Below are 21478 nucleotides of genomic sequence, written 5' to 3' on the forward strand. Positions count from 1 at the left end.
TGCCATTTTGTTTTTCCTAGAGAGCTTGCCCCAATAGTGTCTACAACACCTAGTGAAGAGTAACAATGTGCATATACTGGGTTCTTCGTCCTCTAGTATGCCCAGGGTCTAGTTTCCATTGAGAAACTTCACTAAGAAGATCAAAATCTAAAAATTCCTATCTATCCATGCAAACATTCCTTTCTAGCCATTGAATCTCAACATAAGTGCTCAGTGAGGTCACTACATAGTAAATGCCATCTACCTCGTGGGATAGAGTCTCAATGTGGGGCTGATTGTTCTGACCTCCCTCCCAAGCACCACATCAGCTATGACCATGATGACAAGGCATGATGACCCAGTTGAACCACAAAAGCCGATAAGCCCCAAGAAAGTAAGAACCACAACTCCCCCAATGCTAATTCCAAACAATGTCCTTTGATGTGGACTAAGTAGTTAAATAACCAAATAGAGCTATACTCACCCCATTTCCCCTAGACCAAAAGTATATAATAACCAACAATTCATTGACACTTGAATATAAGAGAACTAGAGAGTGACAGTAGTACCGACGCCAGGACTACAAGAAAACCACTAATCAACAGGTAAACTGAATGGCATTCAACCTAGGATGAGAAGGAAAAAGCAAATAGAAAAGAGCCCTAAATAATAATCCAGCTAGAGAAGCCACCAAACCTACTAGAAGTTGAAGAAATTGACCTAAGGAAAACTAGGTGTCAACCTGAACATGAAGGAAAAATAGAAGGCACCACAGTCCTAGGGTTACCTAAATTTGTTTATGAGATAGATTTGATGTGCCCTTCAATGGGATAGCACCAAAACATTTCTTCTTTACCCCACCATGCTTATCCAAGAATCACACAGTGAATATGGACTATATTTGATCTAGAAATATCACTATGCCTACCATTCTCCATCCAGATGCCCTTGCCTCGAGTTTCAGAAAATGACAAGCTACCGCTTTTGCCAGAATTAAGTAATAGATAAGACTTGGTATTTCTTCTCCAGCAAAATTTTCCAAAGTCAGATTCCCAGGATTTTAGTCCCCTATATAATTCCTTAGACCTAGGATCGCAAGGGTGTTTGATACTCCCTCTTTTGTCTCAAATAACCTGTTAACATAATGGATTGGTCCGCTAACCAACAAAAAGATCAAGACAAAAACTACTAATTCTTGGTATTCCATAATATCATATGGCAAATCTCTACACATGTGATACATAAGAGAACATGCCACGCTACTCCTTAGTGATCTCAAAAGTTGATGGGATGGCAGGCACCCCTCCTTTGTGTCCAACTCCCTCATCATTTACTCCTCAACCCCCTTAAGATTTTATATTTTAAAATATTAAAATAATCAAATTTTTTTATTTATTACAATATTAAAACAATCAATTCCCTATTTCTTTTTAGCATTTTTTTTTTTCATAATTTTTATAGATTTTAACCTTAGTAATTTTTTATATTTTATTTTGTAAATAAACCATTAAATTTTATTTTCTACTTTGCACTTTGTGAAATTAAACTAAATAAATTTTTAAATTCAATAACAGGGGCTAATTGATATTGATTGAGTAACGTTAAGTGAAATACGAGCCTGGTTATCACTGCAAATATACCTGCCAGTTCGTTATATCGCACCTACTTTATAGTTAATGGTTTTAATTACTCTATCGTTATTAGATTTTAAATAGAATTCCCTTTCATTATTTGATGATGAAGCGTTTTTGCTGGTTCTTGTTATTATTACATTTGATCTTTTTTCATATGAAAATATGAGAGGTTGGTTAAGTAATTAAATTGATTTTTTCTCAAAATTTCAAATTTTAAAATTATTTATTTAATTATAAAGTTTTTTAATTATATATATGAAATGGTTTGTTGGAATTTAATGATACAATTTTGAGTAACATTATAATTTAATGTCAAATTAAAGATTGTAATATAAGATATGTGGAACCCTTGAAATTCAAACAAGCAATAGATCTCCAAAAGTTTACTGGTAGTTAAGTGTGTAATTTAAATTTGGAAATAAATATATTAATAAAAGTGTGAATAAAATTAAAATTTAATGTTTCAAAAATTTGAATAAGAAAGATTTTGTTTAATCATTTTTGAAATAAATAATGTATTAATTTATAAAAAACAATAATTGTAAAAACACATACATGCAAATAAGAGAAATTTTTTAATCAAATTAACAACTTATGAATCAATCTCATACTTAGAGTTAAACTTTTTTCAAAGAATTTTTTTAAAGATTCTTATATAATATTTTTAAGCAATTTTAATATTTAATAATTTATCAATCAAACTCAGACTCATAGTTAAACTTTTTCCAAATGAATTTTCTTTGGAAAGATTCTAGTGTCATTGTAAAAGATTTTCATATATTGTTTTTAACCATTTTTTAAGTTGGTTTTGGATCTTTCTATTTTATTTTCAAAAGGAATATTATACATGCAAGTTCAAAAAACGAATTAGATGGTCTCAACTTTCTCATAGAGAAACTAGGTTTATTGATCATCAACTTGTTCATAGGGAAAGCAGGTTTATTGATTATCTAGTGGAATCATATCTAGACCAAAATTTAAAAGTCCTTATCAAGTCTAAAATTGCTAAAAAAACTGCACTATCATGCTAACCTTTACCACTATCTAACACTACCTAGATTATGCCCAAAACTTGTTGATTGGAAATAAAAGACTAATTATCAGATGTTTCAATAGGGGTTGGATCCTTTGTCATGGATCCCTAGCAAGTGAGATACAAGAGATATGTTCATCGATTCTTGCCAATCTCCCCATCACTTGATTTAGACCAAACATCACTTGTTGAATGTCCTAACGAAGCATGACCAATTCTCCCTAAGACTGCCCTTATTCCTCTAGATCCATTGTTATGGCTTTGTTCAACACTGTCTTCATTCTCCAGTCTCCAAAGAGGGTGCATATACATGTTTCGTTTCCCTTTAGTTTGTCTTGGGTCAACAATAGTGTTGCCCCAATGCCGAGCTAGCTCCGCCCTACTTGGTTCTAGTCCCAAATTCAACTCATTCTCCCATTCTTCCAATCTAGATCCAACAAAAATGGATCGAGATGAGGCTCTGTAAAGAGTTGCAACATCCATCTCAGGTCGGGACCCACCTTTGCAAGCCCTCCCTCTACCAGCTTGGCACTACCCACGAACACGACTACCATAGTTTGGCCAACGACCTCGACCTTTTCTACCATTAAGTGGCTCATGACTTCGGCTTAGTGTGGTAGTAGCCCAATGTCTTAGGCACACTCAAGCCATCTCGTATTGAATTTTGTCGTTCCTGTAATACTTCAAATTCGAGCTTAAGGCCTGACTATTAGGGTTTCTTGGTATTGTTTGCTCTTAGTGTTATTCCTGTGGACAACATGTTAGAAAGATGACACACAACGATTTTAATTAGCACTAAAACTTCTATGATGTGAGATCCTATGACCCAAACATAATCTGTAAGCTGCTCCATGAACCATAAATAATATGGCATGCATGTTAACAATTTGATGATTAAAAGAGTTACAGGTTGGGAAGTGAATGAAGGTGGCCTCCCCCTATGGTTCTTAGCGCTTGGTTGGGTTCTGTGAGTCATTCCTTCAACACAAAGGCTTACTTTGCTATATATTTCTCAAAATCAAGGGTTGTGGGATTTAAAACCCCCTCGTCTCTATAGGAGATATCCCAAGGGCAGCCCACAAGGCAAGGAAGGGAATTGAAGTTTCCATTGCAGGCCTTTCATTGGGCACAACAATTCATCCAAAACTAAAGACCATTGGGATCCATAGAGTAAAAAAAACCATGGCTATAAGCCCCATTCAAAACATAATCCAAAATTGGTTTCTGGTGCTTAGACCAACCAATATGCCATTCCCAGGATTCTCCATTCTCCATACAACCCATGTGCATCAAAGGGAGGGGAGAAAGAAACATTACATACCTATAGATGTGCCTTCCTTAGAGCCTGACCCTGGTTTCTCCCTTGCATATTGATGTATCATCCTTCACTGGTCCCTGTGAGCCATGATGCCACTTCTCACTATGATGGAGATAACTATTCCAAGATTGTCCCAAAAATAATAGTTGTTTACTAGAAGATTCCACCTTCCTATCTCTCGACTCACGTAAAGTCTTACTTCCCTTGGATTGACGTACCTCTCTTGGGCCTTACACATGCAAGTGCATGTGTGGGGTGGACACGCCACCCCTTGGCCTTTATTACCTTGAAGCTTGTGACCATGACAATGCAATATCTGCAGTCCAGTTTGATCTCGCCCACACCCCAATAAGGGAAATGTTTTTAAACACTTTCAACATTGAATAAGAAACGTAAAAAGTTTTTAGGTTAATTACAAGGTGACATTTTCACTAAGTTAAATTCTATTTTTTTATAATTTTCTTTTACAAACTTATCATTGATATTAAAATAATAGTAAAATATTATAACAAAATTCTTTAACACAAGTATCTAATATAGTTTTATTTAGATTTATAACCAAAATGAAACTTATTTTGAAATATAAAAATCTTAGGAAGCCTTATTAATGTGTAATGTGCAAATTATAAAATGTTTGTAAATAATTTTGTATAAGAATTCAAATTTCTAATGATTTTATATTTAGCCTCTATAAAATTTTGGCTAATTCGAAGGTAGCATAATTTTATGCTGTAAAATTTTGGCCAATTAAAATGTAAGTTGGTGAACTCTTATTTTTACAAAAAATCATGGAAAATCAACCATCAACTAAATTTAACAAATGCAAATTGGTGAATCATTTTTATGGAAAACAATGGAAAATTAGCCCATCAGCTAAATTTAGCCCCTGAAGTGTTCCTTGATTTACCTTGAAAAGAGGAAAATAAAGAGTTTGAGTACCCCTTATCTTACCCTAGAGGTTCCAAAGATTTGATACATTAACATTTAAATATTAGAATTCAAAATATTTAGTATGTTAATATTTATTATTTTAAATATAAATTTGTGTAATCAATTAGTGTATAAAGGAGGAGATCATTTTGAACATAAAATTAAGATTAAAAGTATTATTACATCAAAATTTGAGGAGAAGTTCTAGGGTCATAAAGAGTTAGAGGGAAAAAGAAATTTAAAATATTTTAATTAGTTGATCAACCCTAATTTCCAAAATAAAAAAATATTGTTGTCTTGATGAATGTTAAGGTAAAAATAACATTTCTAAAATGGGAACAAATTCTCATAAAGTTTATAGTAAAACTAAGTATTGATTAGTTCCCTAAACACTATGGGATGAAAGAACCTGCCACTAGCATCGGTAAGAGGGGAGGCGTGTCCTATGGCCCTGATGAAGTTAAAGTTACACAATATTTATGGGGCTTACGATGCATGACAAACAACCAAGCTTAACCTTATGCCTTCTACCAGGGGATTCAATTAGCCAAAGAAAATCAGGTGGCTTCTTTCACTAATTTGGGAGACTCCCTCCTTCTTATATAGTAGTCAGTGAAGAGCTACTTTGAGAGAGACAAATATTAGAAAGTATTATGTAAAAAATTATTAAAATAGCAAAGGGGATGTCTTTAGTAACATATTTCTATGTTCTTAGTATCTCAATAAAGATGAAGACTTATGTGCCAATGAAGGGTGTTAATTAAGATTAGGAGATTTAAATATCAATGGTTGAATCAGGTCTCTCCTATTTCTTAGAGGCGAATTGCACAATTATGAAGGATTGTATTATCAATCACTTAGTATGACATGCAATTTTTTTGTGATTCAATTTTGTAATGTATGTACCCACAAAACCCCACCTTTTTGTTGTTTAGTTTAGAGTCCCTCTAGAAAAATTTGTAGTTTTCTTAAATAAGAGGGCTCAAGAATTTTCTTGGGAGAAATAACTATGTACTACTTGATGTATTCACCCTGATCTAGGCACAAACTTGCATGTAAATACAAAATTCTCTTCTACTATTAGAATTCAAGAAAGTCCTAGTGATGGATCCCAATTGGGAGGATTTGAAACGTTGATGGAAAATGGTTTTTACTGTGGATTCTCCGGTAACTAAGTCTAAACAAAATTCTCATTTTGGTTAAAAATGAGATCTAGGAACACACTTGCATGTAAATACAAAATACTCATTTTGGTTAAAAAAAAAAGTTTTCCACCTTTGTGACACTAAGAGTGTTGAAGATGAAAAACACTTTATCTTAAATTGTCTATGTTACACTCACATCCGATTTAAGTTTCAAAACTCACTTTTAACCAAAATGCTACATTTGGATTCACATGTTTTAGTTGTGAAATCTAGATAATTTAAGTGTTAGGGTTTTTTTAGGTTGTTGAATCTATTTATGCATTTAAAAACTTATTTTAAATAAATAACTAAAAAAAAGATTACAATCTACCAAAAATTGTATTACCAAATTCAAGTTAAAAAAATCCAAATAAAAAAACGTAAACTACATATTTTCAAAATATTTGTCATATTATTTCTCTTCTTCATTTTAAAATCAATAAATCAATATAACATTGATATTAGAAAACTAATTTTAATGCTTTTTGAACATAAAAATAAAATATTAAAAATTAAAAATAGTTTTTTATTTTTTCTAAATCCAACGAATCATAGTATTTTTAATAAACACTAATTATCATCATTAATATTATATTTTATAAATAATTATAAACTAAAAATAAGAATAAATTTATGATAATAAAAAGCGTATTTATAAACTAAAAATGAGAATAAATTTGTGATAATAGAAAGTGTATTTATAAATTAAAAATAAAAATAAATTTGTGATAATAGAAAATAGTGTATAAACATTGTTGATGTCATCTTAAACTTACACTAGATTTAGTGGCTCACAACCCATGATATGCTATGTGCCATATAACATTGACATCATAAATTGAGTGTATGGTTGGCTTTGGCTTATATATATATTTAAATTAATATATAAGTCACAATTATGTAGTTTTATCTACAAATTAAGTTTTTTTAAGAGAAATTTTATCTAGAAAAATTATACAGAAATATGAAAGTATGATTTGGGTGAGGGACTCAAAATTAAATGAAATATTTTAGATAAGAAGTTAAAGATCCATGAACAAGATATATACTTTGGACAACCAAATGATGTCCAAATTTTTTGTTGTGAAAAAATTGGGATTTGAGAAAATGAGGAAGATATTGATTAATAAGTATATATAAACAACTTTTATCTAATATAAAGCTTGTGGAAGCTTCTTATTTTTTTTTCGAAAATAAGAAAAAAAAAGATATACTTATTTTTTTTTTGGTTACTTTTCCTGGTTTATTTTGTTGAAAATTAGGTAAAGGTTCTTATGAAAGATAAGTTATTTAATTTGTAAAGAGTTTAAGAGTTTTTTTAGAATGTCAAATTATGCATTCAAAAGAACAATAAACCACAATCTAGCTACAATTTATATTAGGAAATTCTAGCAAAAATAAACATTTTATTTATTAATTAAATAAGGCGTTGTCTACAGAGGCCACAAATTCACTTGCCGATTCTTGTTAGAGTTATGGAGTGTTTGAATGGTTTTTCGATGGTGGAAATAGATTTAGCCCCATCAAGAACACCTGGAGCACCTAAAATCCTGAAATTGACCGCTGTAACCTAAATTTTTAAAAATTTCTGTCAAATTTTATCATAATCTTACCAAAATTTCCATTATTTTCCGAACTAATTTATAATTTTTCAAACTATACTATTAAATAATATCAATAATATATTATAATTTAATATGTTAAATATTTGGATACATAATTCCTGCATCTTCACTGTAACGTTCTCGTTACAGCAAGAACTGTTATCTGCGGCCACAAAATTGACCATGAAACATAAAGCTATAGCCAAACCAGCTGTGAAATATTTCATGGCTGCTGATGAATTTTCCATTCCTCACAACTAATTGTTACTTGAAAAGACTCTGGGTATCTGGTTTGGTTGCCACGATCGCTCCATAAATATCTTCCCTCTCAGAAACTTCAATTAGTATTTTTTTCCCGACAGATAGAGTATTCCTCCAGAAAAGGCAGGAAGGCGCATCCATTACCTGGCAAGTCCACAGAATGTCCTCATCCTAACGCCACTTGCAGTCTTAACTATTTTCTCCTCTGCACTTTCATTGCCTTAACTCGCGGTGACCAAGGATGGTTCGCGGCGTTGCGCCGCTTTTGGAAGTAGACAAAACAGATTGACTTTAAAATGAAATATTATGTCGACATACCTACAGCTGTTGTGACAACTTTTATTGACACACAGAATAGGGCGACCGCGTTTCATGCACATCCAACTGTCTTTACCATTTTAACTGTCCACCCTTACTTTAAATTGTACTTCAATTTTTTTTAGTCTGAGAGGATTTCCCCACTGCTACAGTCAGCATTTGGTTGATCCAGGCCGTAAGTTTGACTCGAAAAATAGTAATAAAAGTTTTGGGAAAATGTAGCTTTAGGTTATTAGTTTTGGCAAAATGCAGTTTTAGGTTATTTACACTATTAAACTTTGTTTTAAGTCACATACATATTTCTAAATGGTCTTCCATTGTGTTTGTGGTTATGGTATCATATTTTGAATTCAAATGGTCTTCCCAAAATAAATAAATTTTGCTTGAGTTTAACACATAAAATGATTGCAACCATTGAAAACGTGGAGAAAAGTGCGATATAGTGCCCATTAATGTGTCGCTTTTCACTCTAAAAAGAAAGAATGTTTATTTTATCTATAGAATTTAAATATACTAAGAAAGTATGGGTTCATCAGGTGTTCCATAACTAAGTAAAATGGCTAGATTCAACTTATTGGTACTTTTAAGCTTGACATCACCATTATATCAACTCATTTATACGAGAATTTAGTTTCAAAACATTATGGATGGCCCTTCAAAAGCATATATGTTGGAAGATTTGGCTAAAATACAATGCAGAAGTTTTTAAAGACATTAATGCCAATATAGAAATAGTTGAGACATAGCCAAAACTTTGTTAGAAAAACACATGTGGGAGATGGGTTCCATTAATAGGTATATTTTGAGGCCCATTTTGCTATCCTCCATCTCTCAAACTCTCTTTTTCTCACATTAATTTACATTTCTTATCCATAATGTGCTTAGTAGGGAGACTAAAGGGTGCATGTCATATTTCATGGCCTAATGTGGTTAATATGCAGACAAAAGAAGCATTTTTTGAGACATTTACTATGCAGGGGTACGTCAGAGGCATCTAGAGAGAATATAGTAGGCTTGTCCATTACATTAACTCTCCAACTCAATTTGAGTCCCAAGATTCTTCACCAACAGCTTGAAGTCCACTGGTAGTCAATGAACTCAAGTGCATGTGGAGATCTAAGGGAACTAGATCCACCAATTTCGAGATTTTGGAGGGAAGCAATCCTCCTCTCAAGGGAGCTACCACTTAGTCACTTTTTGTATAAATAAACAGGCCTAAGGGCTCATTATGATTCGAACTCTTGGAGCTAGGAAGAGATATTGAAGGCCAAGTAATTGATACTATTATCTCCATTTTGAGATTATGTATTTGCACTCTATTTTCTGTTAATGAAAGGTCCTTTTTTTATCTACATCTCAGTTAGCTTAGGAGGGATGAAACCCTTGGGTTAGGGCCCAACCCAGAGGCTTTATTCCCTCTCATGTGTTTTTCCTATGTTCTTATTCAAATTTTTGTACTTCTTCCCTTGTTTAAGTCAGAATTAGAGTGCAAAAACTGTAGTTGCAAGTTTGATCACTGACTCTCTTATAGGAAGTGTGTTTGGAAGGTCTACAAAAATAGCAAAAATATGTTTTTTTTTTTCCTTTGAATTTGCTAGCCTTTGAGTTGAAATTATTTTGCATGCTTGGTTTCTACACCATATAAGTTACTGTCATGATTTGGAAAATATATTAGATGCATGTTGTAGGATAGAATAGATATTGAAGAAATAAAATTCAACTCATCCTTTCCACTTTGATTAAATTTGCTGCAATATTGATTAGTGCGGCTTATATATCTCCTTTATTTATCATTTTGGAGATATTATTTTATTTCTAAATGTTATTAGTATATTTTTTATTTTTAAATTTATTAATTACACCTATAAGTGTGTCTATTTTATAATATGGCTTCGAAAATTTTAATTTAATTATCAATAATTAGGTAGATGGTAGAGATTTAGCCTCCAAATATTTTAGAATATCGTTATAGTCGCAAATCAAACATGAGATTTATTCAAAAGTAATTATGTTGTTTATACCCTTTTAGTTAAATTGTTTAATTAGAAGAAATGTCAAATGAACGTATCTTTGTGTTCGTTGCAGATGGAGTGATTGTAATTTTTGTTTCTAATTTTGTATTTTTTGCCTCTAATTTCCACATATTATGTATTTTACGCATAAATAGAGAATCAATAATAACAAATCTAGATTCTCAAGGAATTTAACATTCATACATAGATTGTTGTTTATTCTTATTAGATTTCATGTGATGATCTGTTTAGTGGAATATTGGCAATAGTTTATAGATCATATTAGTATTAGATTAGATTTCATTGGGGAATCTAATGGGAGGTTGTCGGAGATCCAAGAATAAGTAGAAAGTCATAAGACCCTAGCAGTGGCTGGTAAGTCTATCCACAATAACCATGATTCAACAAAATAGAGATTCATGAAGCTAAAAGTCAGGTCATCAATATCAATCACAATATGAGCCTCCTTATGGTGGCTTTATCAAACAAGCCTAGAATCAAGAATATGGAGGTTTCAACCCAAAGAATAGGTTAGAGGGGAAATTAGGAGATAATGAAGACCTGTAAAAGAGTCAAGGAAAGAACCCAAAAAAGGGCAACTAAGTTCGAGTGACAATAAGCATTCATAATCCCTGTTCAAGATGGAAGCAAAGGTCAACATAAATATATACCAAGGTGAGATGGATGCCCTAAATTAAATCATTGGTTGTAGAAACTAGAAGTATATTTCAGCATTCACTGCATAGATGAGTATAAACTATCATTTGGTAGAATGAAGTTAGAGGGCCATGACCTAATGTGGTGGGAATGCCATGGAAAGATACCTAGGCCAGAGGGTCACCCCCCTTGTAACTAAGTGGGAGGACTTCAAAACCCTCATAATGTCTCAATTATACCCTATTGGGTATATAAAGGACCAATGGATTCAATGACACTACTTTAGGTAGAGGTAGGGGTAGAGTGTACATAAGTATACCATTAAATCCAAGAAAATGGTCATCATACTAGGTATCTCTCTCAAGATATTCAATGTACTTCTTAAGTATATGTGGGGTTTACACAACCATCTACAAAAATAGGTGATGTTCAAGTGAACCAAAAAGCGTAAGGATTGCGTACATGCACACTACCTAAAAAACATAGGCTAAATGAAAAGGAAATCTAGTGATTTGAAGCAAAAGAAAGTACTAGGAAGCTTCCAAGGAGGGAAAGAAGAAGCTTCCTAGAAATCATTGAATTGATGGTCAAATTTAGTAGATGTGTTGGAAATTTCATCCAAAATTAAACTCAAAGAACTAGAAGAATGATGGGAAGAAAAAAAATCTCACCATACATTTGAGTAATTAAGTAGAATGTAGCTCTGATGTTGATGGGAATATTATCTGTACATCAATGTAGAAGGAGGTGAAATTGAGTAGCCTTCATCACTGGGAAGAGAAGGAGATGACCAAACTCTTCGATATTAATATATAGGTCAAGAAGACCAATATTGATGCCCTATTCAACTTGGGTTCACATGCTGGTCTCATAGTAGAAAATCTGGGAAACAAACTTGGATTGGAAGTTCATGATCATATTAGCCCATATCCATTGGGATGGGTAAATAAGGATGTAGAAATAAATGTAACTCAATAATGTACAACAAATTCACTATTGATGTTAATTATATTAATGAAGTAGAATTGTATGTAGCATCACTTGATGTGTGTGGATTCATCTTGGACAGTCCCTACATGTACCTACAAGATGAAATATTCATGCAAAGATCCAACCAATATAGCCTAATAAAGGATGGGAATCAATCATCATCGACACGCGCAAAGACAGGTCGAATATTTCATCGTTAAGTGCTAAACAGGCCAATAAATTGATTAGTTTTAGCAAGAAATATGATTTACTATTGTTAAAAGAAAATTAGTCAAACGAGGAGTTGATAAGGGAAAATAAATCCCTAGAGAGGTGTAATAAAGAGCATAAAAAAAATGTAAGAGTTTCTACATGCATACAAGGGAGTGTTCCAAGAGACTAAAGAGTTACCACCCAAGAGGAAAGTGGAACACAAAGTCCAATTATTTTCCGGAAACTCCATTGCCAAATATTGGGTTGTACAAATAGTCTATTTTGGAAGCAAGCAAATTAAAGAGTAGTTGTAACAACTATTGGAGTAGGGTGTTATTTGACCAAGCACATCACCTTGTGGGTCTTGGATCATGATTATGCTAAATAAGGATGGGACTTAGTGAATGTGCATTGATTACAAAGTGTTAAACAAGATTATGTTCAAGAACAAGCACCTCCTACACTCGATTGAAGATTTGTTAGATCAATTATAGTGAGTGAAATATTTCACCAAGTTGGATATAAAATTAGGTTATCATTAGGTTTGAGTCAAAGAAGATAAAATCTATAATTTCTGTATTCAAGCTTTTGTGATCCATAATGAATTAAACAAAGTCTTTCGGTAGAAATCATATGAGAGAATTTTTTGGCCAACGTGTTTCGAACCAACAAGTGTGGTTCATCATCAGACCAGATGAAGAGGCAGAGCATGGCAAAGGTTTAAATAGAGAGCAATGTAGAGACATAATTTCAAGTAACGACTATATTTGAACAATAATTTTTAAATTATAATATTAATTTATTAATATATTAAAAAATAATATTATTAAGTAACGGCTATATTAAACTGTTAGTTTTTGAAAAATATATTTAAATAATGATATTATTTCATTAATTTATTAAAAATATTAATAGGTAACGACTATATTAAACAACTAGTTTTTGAAAAATAATATTTAAATTAATTTATTAAAACCAAATATTACTAGTTCTTGAAAAGTAATATTTAAATAATGATATTAGTTTATTAATTTATTAAAATATTAATATGCGACGGGTATATTAAATGGATAGTTTTTGAAAAAGTATTTAAATAATGATATTGTTTCATTAATTTATTAAAAATATTAATAGGTGACGGCTATATTAAACGACTAGTTTTTGAAAAATAATATTTAAATTAATTTATTAAAACCAAATATTACTAGTTCTTGAAAAATAATATTTAAATAATGATATTAGTTTATTAATTTATTAAAATATTAATATGTAACACCTATATTAAATAGCTAGTTTTTGAAAAATAATACTTAAATTAATTTATTAAAACCAAATATTACTAGTTTTTGAAAAATAATATTTAAACTGTGATATTAGTTTATTAATTTATTAAAAACAAATATTAATAAGTAAGAACTATATTAAACAACTAGCTTTTAAAATAAATAAATAAATAATCAAAGTCAAACTTTAAAGGAGGGGAGTAAAAAATTATAAAATGAGTGAAGACCCTAATCGAGACGAGATCATTTGATAAATAAAATAACTAATGGAAATAAAATAAAATAAATTAAAAATAACTAATGGAAAAATAAATAAAATGAAACATATATATATATATATATATATATATATATATATATATATATATATATATATATATATATATATATATATATATATATATAACATAAACACACACACACACTTAGTAGATGTGCTTTCTCTTCCTTGAGATGGTTCTCATCAGAACTCTTAAAGCTCTAGTTGCTAAGGTGTTGAGAACACCAAGCTTTTGGGCTGGGAAATGATGAGAATTAGCATGAAGATATTGTTCCGTATGAGTTTTCTTATGATATACCCGATGAGAGAAAGAGCCATTATCATTCCTTGAGAGGAGGATGTCAAGGAAGGGAAGACTACCATTACATTCAAATTCCATGGTGAACTTTATAGAACTAGATTGATTGTTAAGGTGGAGGAAAATTAGTTCCGACTTTTCTTTACCATGGGACCACATGAACAGGCAGACCATCATTATTATTCAAATATAGCTGTTACTTGAAATTATGTCTCTACATTGCTCTCTATTTAAGCCTTTGCCATGGTCTTCCTCTTCATCTGGTCCTAATGATGAACCACACTTCTTGGTTTGAAACGAGTTTGGCCAGAAAATTCTCTCATGTGATTTCTACCGAAAGAATTTGTTTAAAACCTATAATGTTGCCTTCAAAATACGACAAGTGATATCTAGGAGGAGCACATCTCACACTTGATGTCAATGATAGAGACTTTGAAGATGCATTGATTAATGAAAAATATCAAGAAATGTGAGTTTCCACAACAAAATTTGTTGTGTTTATGTTATGTGATTGGTGGAGGGGAGCTCAAGATAGATCCTTTAAATATTGAGGTCATCATGAGGTGGTTAGTGTCTACAAATTTCTATAAATTATGGAGTTATGTTGGAGTAGCATAGTACCTAAGGAAATTCATAGCTTCATTTTTAGCAATAGTTGCACCACTCCACACTATAATGGAAAGTGGAAAGAGCTTCTAGTGAGGGGAGGGTTAGCTTAAGTCTTTTGAAGAGTTGAAAAATAAATTGAGTTAAACGTTAGGTCCCATGTTACTAAACTTGCAATGACACTTCAAAGTGGAGATAGATGAGAGTGGGTGTGCCATGGGAGCAATCTTGAAGCAAAGGGAAGGTCTACGTGTTACTATTCTAAATTATTCCATGGGGTGATTCTCAACTACCCTACCTACCATAAGGAGCTCTATGCCTTGGTACAAGTGTGAAAAAGTGGAAACACTATCTAATGGAAATAAGACCATTATCAACACAAGTCACTAGCTTCTACAGTGCTTGCAATCCTAGAGTAAGCTACAACATACTAGATAGTATTGGTAGATATTATTCTTACATTAGTTTCATTTAGTCGTCACGTACAAGTATGGTAGCACAAACAAGTTGTATAACAAGCTTTCAAGGCCACCCAAATAAAAAATACAAATTTTGAACTATGATTCACATGTAGTCTTTCACTTATGCAGTATATAGAGAGACATATATAGAAGATGATAAATTCAGGGAAGTGTTGCAACAATTGCAAAGCTAGATTCATGTAGGTGACGATGACAGCATAATTGACTATCTTCTCCAGAATGGGTTACTCTGTAAGTTGAAAAAGGTGTTAGAAACATGTTGGAATTGATTTCCAAGGAGGTTTCATGGAATGAAAAAGATCATAAAAAGTGGTTCCAGACATATTGGTGAACAGGTGAAATTGGTGTTTTATAGAGCATTATATTCATATGAATTTTTTCCTTAGGCATTTAGCTCAGATGCAATTGAAAGTTTCTTAAATGGATAAATCTTAAAAAATCCTCTTGGACGGTATATGGAAGTTTGAAAATTTCCAAGGGGATCAAGAGGAATCATAGTTTTAAAATCAACTAGTGATTCAAGGCCCAAATGTGGTGTTAATTTGGAATTCTACAAAAATGGTGTTAAATTGGCGGCATTCCAAAATTTGGATGTTTTCTTCAAAGTTGGTGTTAAAATGGAATTTGGATTAACATTAAACAATGCATATGTCAGAGCGTGGATTGTGCAATAAGTGTCCACAGTCTACCATCTAATGACATGAGGGGCTCCATGTACCACTGCAGTTTAAAGGGAATGCGATGTCCCTCAATTGAATTCATGCCCAAACCACCCTCCCCAAATCCATGGTCTAGATTAAATGAGGGACCCCACCTAGATTTCAGAACCCAAGGAGGGGGGGTCTCTCAAAATCACTAGGTGGTTTCTTTGGATGCGTGACCAACAAGCATTGACGTGGCCATGGGACTTCTCCAACACAAGAATGAAAAGTGGTGCAAGCAAAATTAGTTGACAAAGATGAAAAAAACAAGTGGAAAGTGTCATGGCGAGATCACATTAAAAGTTGTGGACCCGCAAATGATATGAGCATGATGATGATGTGGCAATATAAGACCAGGACATGTGGTAGGTATTTTCAATGTTTTTGGGTTGCCAAGTGGGCCAAATCTGGGTGACATGTGGACAATTCATAGGAGGCCACGTGGATAGTGTGATGTTAGCATGAAATTGGAGTGACATTAATCCGACAGTTTCAAGAGGAGAACAGTGCGAAATGCTTGAGGAAATTGTTTTGGGATGGAGAAATTTCTAGCAATTAACTAAGGCAAAATTATGTCCTAGGAGATTTAGAAGGTGATTTCAACATGATGTAGGAAGATAGATGATACAAGATAATTGGCTGGAAAGGATGATATAAGGAACCACTTGGCCACATGGATAAGATGATGCCACCTTAGGGATGACATCACCTTAGTGGTTTCAAAAAGGGGTTAGCAAGAAATTCTTAGTAAATTTTTACGAAGAACTAAGATATTTTTCAACAGATGATTGTAAGGGAATTCTATCTTGGGAGATAGAAACATGGGCATCACAGTGATGTTGGAAAGGTATTCATTTTCTTAGACGAAGATTATTTATGTCAATCAACAGTCCATAAATTCACGAAATGATGACCTAGGGGGTGTTTAATGATGGTTTTTTGTGGAGCATGTGATTAAGTCTTAATAGTTGTTTAAGCAATCTTGGGTCTACATGTTTTTATGAAGTGTTGTTGACATATGTTGAGGGCGTGAACATTTAAACAAAGATTGATCTATAGTCTTGATTAGGGCTTGGACTGTACTACGAGTTCTATGGAGATAACGTAAACCAGTCCACTGTCATGATTTTAGTGACATGCAGAGTTTGGTGAAATATTTGGTAGCTATGCCAAATTTGGTGGTCAACTAAACATAGCATTGTAGTTAAAATTTTGTTAAATATTGTAACTTTCCAAAATTGTCAAGTTTGCAGTTTAACTCAACCTTTCTCCTCGGAACATTAGATCATGGATTGAAGACCAATTGAACACATCAAGATGAGTAAATTGATATTTAAAAATGAGAATAAAACGAGATCAAAACCTCAGTTAAGTGTAAATTATGAGTTGAAGTTAACTAAAGTCAGAAACTGAAATTACCAACTCAAAACTTCTTATAATAAAAATATATTGAGGTATCTGAGGGGTGTGAAAGATTTTAGAGAATGCATTGGTGATTGAGGTGTTTGAGATATGTGAGTAACTGATGGGTGGTGCATTGAGTAGAGAAGAGAATTTATGTATGTATGTAGGATAGAGAAATTTGTGGGTTTGAGTTTGAAAATGAATGAAAGAAGGATATGTAGGTTCTAGCAGGTTGTTTCTTGCGCACTAGGGATTCAAAGCTTGCTTTAGGTCAGAGCTTAAGAAACCAACAAGTTGGAGCTTGTATACTAGGGGTTGATGCTCCTTTAAGTAGCTAACAAAACTAGGGTGTACGAGCTTCCTTTTAGTCAGAGTTAATAAATTGGGGAGTAGGAGCTTCCTTCAAGTTGGAACATGAGAAACCTACAAATAGGAGCTTGCAACATATTAATGTCTAAAGCCTTCAAGTAGGTTGGATCCTACCATATTGATGTAGCAATTTAAAGCTCACCTTTGAAAAAGAAATTAATAAGAATAATTTGTTGTTCATCCAATGTTTTCATGTGTTGCACATGTATGCTAATATGTGTTTCATATGTTGAATGTTTATGTTACTTACATGAATTGATACTAAATGAATTGAAAAAGTATAAATTCTTAATGGTTGTTTAATTTGGTCATAATATTGATTTAGCCCCCTCTCAGTATTGTCTTGGTTCTAACAATTGGTATTAGAGAACAGTTCCTTCAGGATCAGTCTAATAGCTAGAGGGAAGATCGAGGATCATGGTGAGTGAGGATTGGATTACCCTAGATGGGGACTCATTTTTTAATGACTCAAATTATTCAACTTGGAAGGTAAGAATGGAGGTTTATTTAAAATCCCTTGATTTGGATGTATGGTTATATGTTGAGTATGGAATAAAAGAAAAATAATTTAATGCACAAGCCAAGAAGACAATATTCAAAGTGTTGTATAACTTAGACTCTAAGAATGTGATCAATTATGAGATAGAAAAAGAGATATGGGAGGAGTTACAGTGTATCTATGATAAAGGTACTTAAGTTGCAAGTGATATAAAGAAGTCTTATCTGATGTGTGAAGCACGCAATGGCTCAAAGAAGATTGCAGATCATAAATCAGAAAAAGAAGACAATTCCCCTATAACAAATTGCCACACTACTAATCATCACTCAGAGTATACTAAGGAGATGCAATATGTTAGGTTTTTGTAGAAGAGGACAAGTGTTCTAGTCTATATGATGTCTAAGAGGTTAAGGAACATAAGATATCCAAAACCCAAAAAATGTTTCATGAGAAAAGATTTGGAGACACCTCAATTAAATTAATTAGTCAATAATTAAATATCCCCTAAGTCTAACTTAGGAAAACATGTTTACTAAAGTGAATTAATTGAGGAAGTTCATTTTTTCTCTAGAGACTTCAGGAAAAGTTAATTGAGAGAGTCAAGATGATCTTAGCCATCTGTTAAGATGTGATTGCAACCGTTGAGAGTCCAATGAGAGATTATAAGAGAAATATAAAGGTTTTCGAGAAGGACATAGAGTTAGTTCAAGAAGTTCAACTACCTAGTTGCAAGTATACATCAAGGGCACATTTGAAGCTAGGAAAGCATTAGTAGCAGGGTTTTAATAGTGAGAATTTCTCAATAAATCCTCAAGTGGTTCTCTAGTGATCCAAAGTCAGGATAGGAGGTCACATTTTCTGGTAGAGGAGGTCGATTCAACTAGTGTGAGTAGCTAATTTTCCCCAGTACGAGTTCTAGGAGTAGCATTTTATTTCTAGTTGTTGGAACACGTGCCAGAAGGAAGAGAGAATCACTTCAAGAGGTAGATTGACTTGCATGAATGGGTTCCCATGGTTGTGCAAATTTATCAGTGGTTGTAGTGCGTATTTTTGGGAAGAGGTGCGAGTTTCGGGAAGGAGTGCGAGTAGCCCATAGAAGGCTAGATCAATTTGATGGAGGGAAAATGGTTTTCCCAAATATTTTTAGTAAGATAAAATTGTTAGAGCTTTGTGAGAAATACAAGAATTTGTAATTCTCTATTTTTTGAAGATAATAATAAAACCCTCATCTGCTGCACTAGTTTTCCCTTTAGGGTTTTTCCATGGACAATTGTCCAAAAATAACAATGTTATATTTTTGTGTGTGCGCATATTTATCAGTTCCATTTTTTATCTTCTACAACATATTTTATTTGTGAAGATTGCATTAGTGATTTATTCGTTATTTGTTATTAGTAATTAACAAAAGATAATTAAACTACATAAGTTAGGAGAATAATTTCTAGTTTATTACAATCGTGGAAATTTCACATGGTATCAGAGAAAATATCAGATAAGAGAGGCTCTAGATAAAATTTAACAAGGGTTGTGCAATTCAGAAGGGAAACTAAAGCACAGAAAACTAGATTTGCACAGGCCTAGATAGGTAGTGAAAATTATAGAGGAAGGATTTCGATTTCCAATCCATAGAGGTGATCCAGAGGAAAATCAAATTGTTTTAGTTACAAAAGTAGGAATTGAGGTTGCTGGAAGAGGGTTTCTAGAAGAAAATCAAAGATTTAGAGAGAAAATCTAGCATAAATATTTGCAGTAGCAAATCGGCACAAGGAAAGGAAGAGAAAGCACCTAAGGGTTTTATTTTTACCGTATTCTTAGAGTCATAGAAAGGTTGATTTATCTACTAAAAATATGGTCAAAGCAAGTAGATCGATTAGCTAGTTTACCCAGTTTGTAGATCTGAAGAAATAATTTCATTTCCAAATTATCTTATATGTTTGTCGGAGGAAGTGCGAGTAGATTCAGAGGACAGAGGGAGGTAGCATATTCACAAGAACGAATTTTGGGAATAATTTCTTAGTTTCTAGGTTGAGTAGTAGGATCAAGTGCAGGTTGCAAGATCCACTGCGAATTACAGGTAGAGGGTGTGAGTCTGAATAAGGAGGCCGAGTTAGTTTTTGCAGAGGAAACTTAGTGTTTCCAAGGTGATTTTCCAGTTTGGGGAGTGAGGTAAATTTACCTATTTTATTGATTTTCACATATTTTCTAAGATATGGCTACAACAAAACTAAGAGATAAGTACAGGTTGTATGGATCCTCCAAATTTGGCATCTACAAGGCCAATATGTTGTTCCTATTGGATGAACACAATATGAAGGAGTTTTTGATAACAATTGTTTCTATATAAACAAATCTTGTCCTATTACATGATTATAGGAAGGAAATAGCCAAGGTTAAGAGGATGGTGCTCAATGGAGTACAGGATCATATCATTCCACACATCACAGAAAAAGGAACAATGAAGGATATGTTGGATGCCATCGTCAAGTTGTCTGAGGATCCTTATTAGAGTTCATAGATGATACTCATGGAAAATATGAGGACGATCAAGACAAACAACGGAAAGAACATAACATCCTATCTCACCAAAATTCAATCGGTAAGAGATGAGATCACTTCATTAGGAGGGAAGTAACTAGAGGACAAATTGGTGCATACAAATCTCAATGGGTTCACCAATGAATAGTGTGCATTCATTCAGGTGATTAGTGGATGGGACAAGCTACTAGATTGGGAACACCTGTGGAGTGATTTCACTTAGGAGGAGTTGAGGCTTAGTCTTTTCAATGGTACTACCAACAATAGTGGAAATGCACTAAAAGTAGAGAAGGAAGAGGAGAACGTCACTCTTGCAGGGAAGGAAAAGTGAAGAAGGGTCCCAACTAGGGACAAGGCTCAAAAGGATAAAATAAGAAGAAATATTTGTTGAAGGTCAAGTGCTTCGGATGTGGTGAGCTTGGTCATTATGTTAGTCAGTTTCCAAAGGGAAAGAAGGATAAGAAAGGGAAGTAGATAACAACTTTGATAGATATTGATGATTTGTCTACCAAATTGGAGGAATAAATCGTTATGCTTGCAGCATTATCCTTAGATAGAGGAGTAGTATGACACTCTAGTATGCCAGATGGGGAATGGTCCAAGGGAGAAGAGGTAAGGAGGTCTAGATCTATCAAAGGAGGGCTTGATTAGTTACATTGGTTTTCCCTTTGGGGTTTTTCCGAGGACAATTGTCCAAAAATCACGGTGTCATATTTTTATGTGTGTGTGCATATTTCTTAGTTCTGTATTTTATGTTCCACAATGTATTTTATTTGTGAAGATTTCATTAGTGAGTTATTCGTTATTTGACGCTAATAATAAGAAAAAAGACAAATAAATTGCATAATTTAGGAGAATAATTTATAGTTTATTACAATTGTGGAATTTCACACAATATACAAGTAATTT

Source organism: Pinus tabuliformis, chromosome 8 (assembly GCF_031772625.1).
Source record: "Pinus tabuliformis cultivar Carrire ecotype Pingquan chromosome 8, CPIR1, whole genome shotgun sequence".
NCBI classification, from domain to species: domain Eukaryota; kingdom Viridiplantae; phylum Streptophyta; class Pinopsida; order Pinales; family Pinaceae; genus Pinus; species Pinus tabuliformis.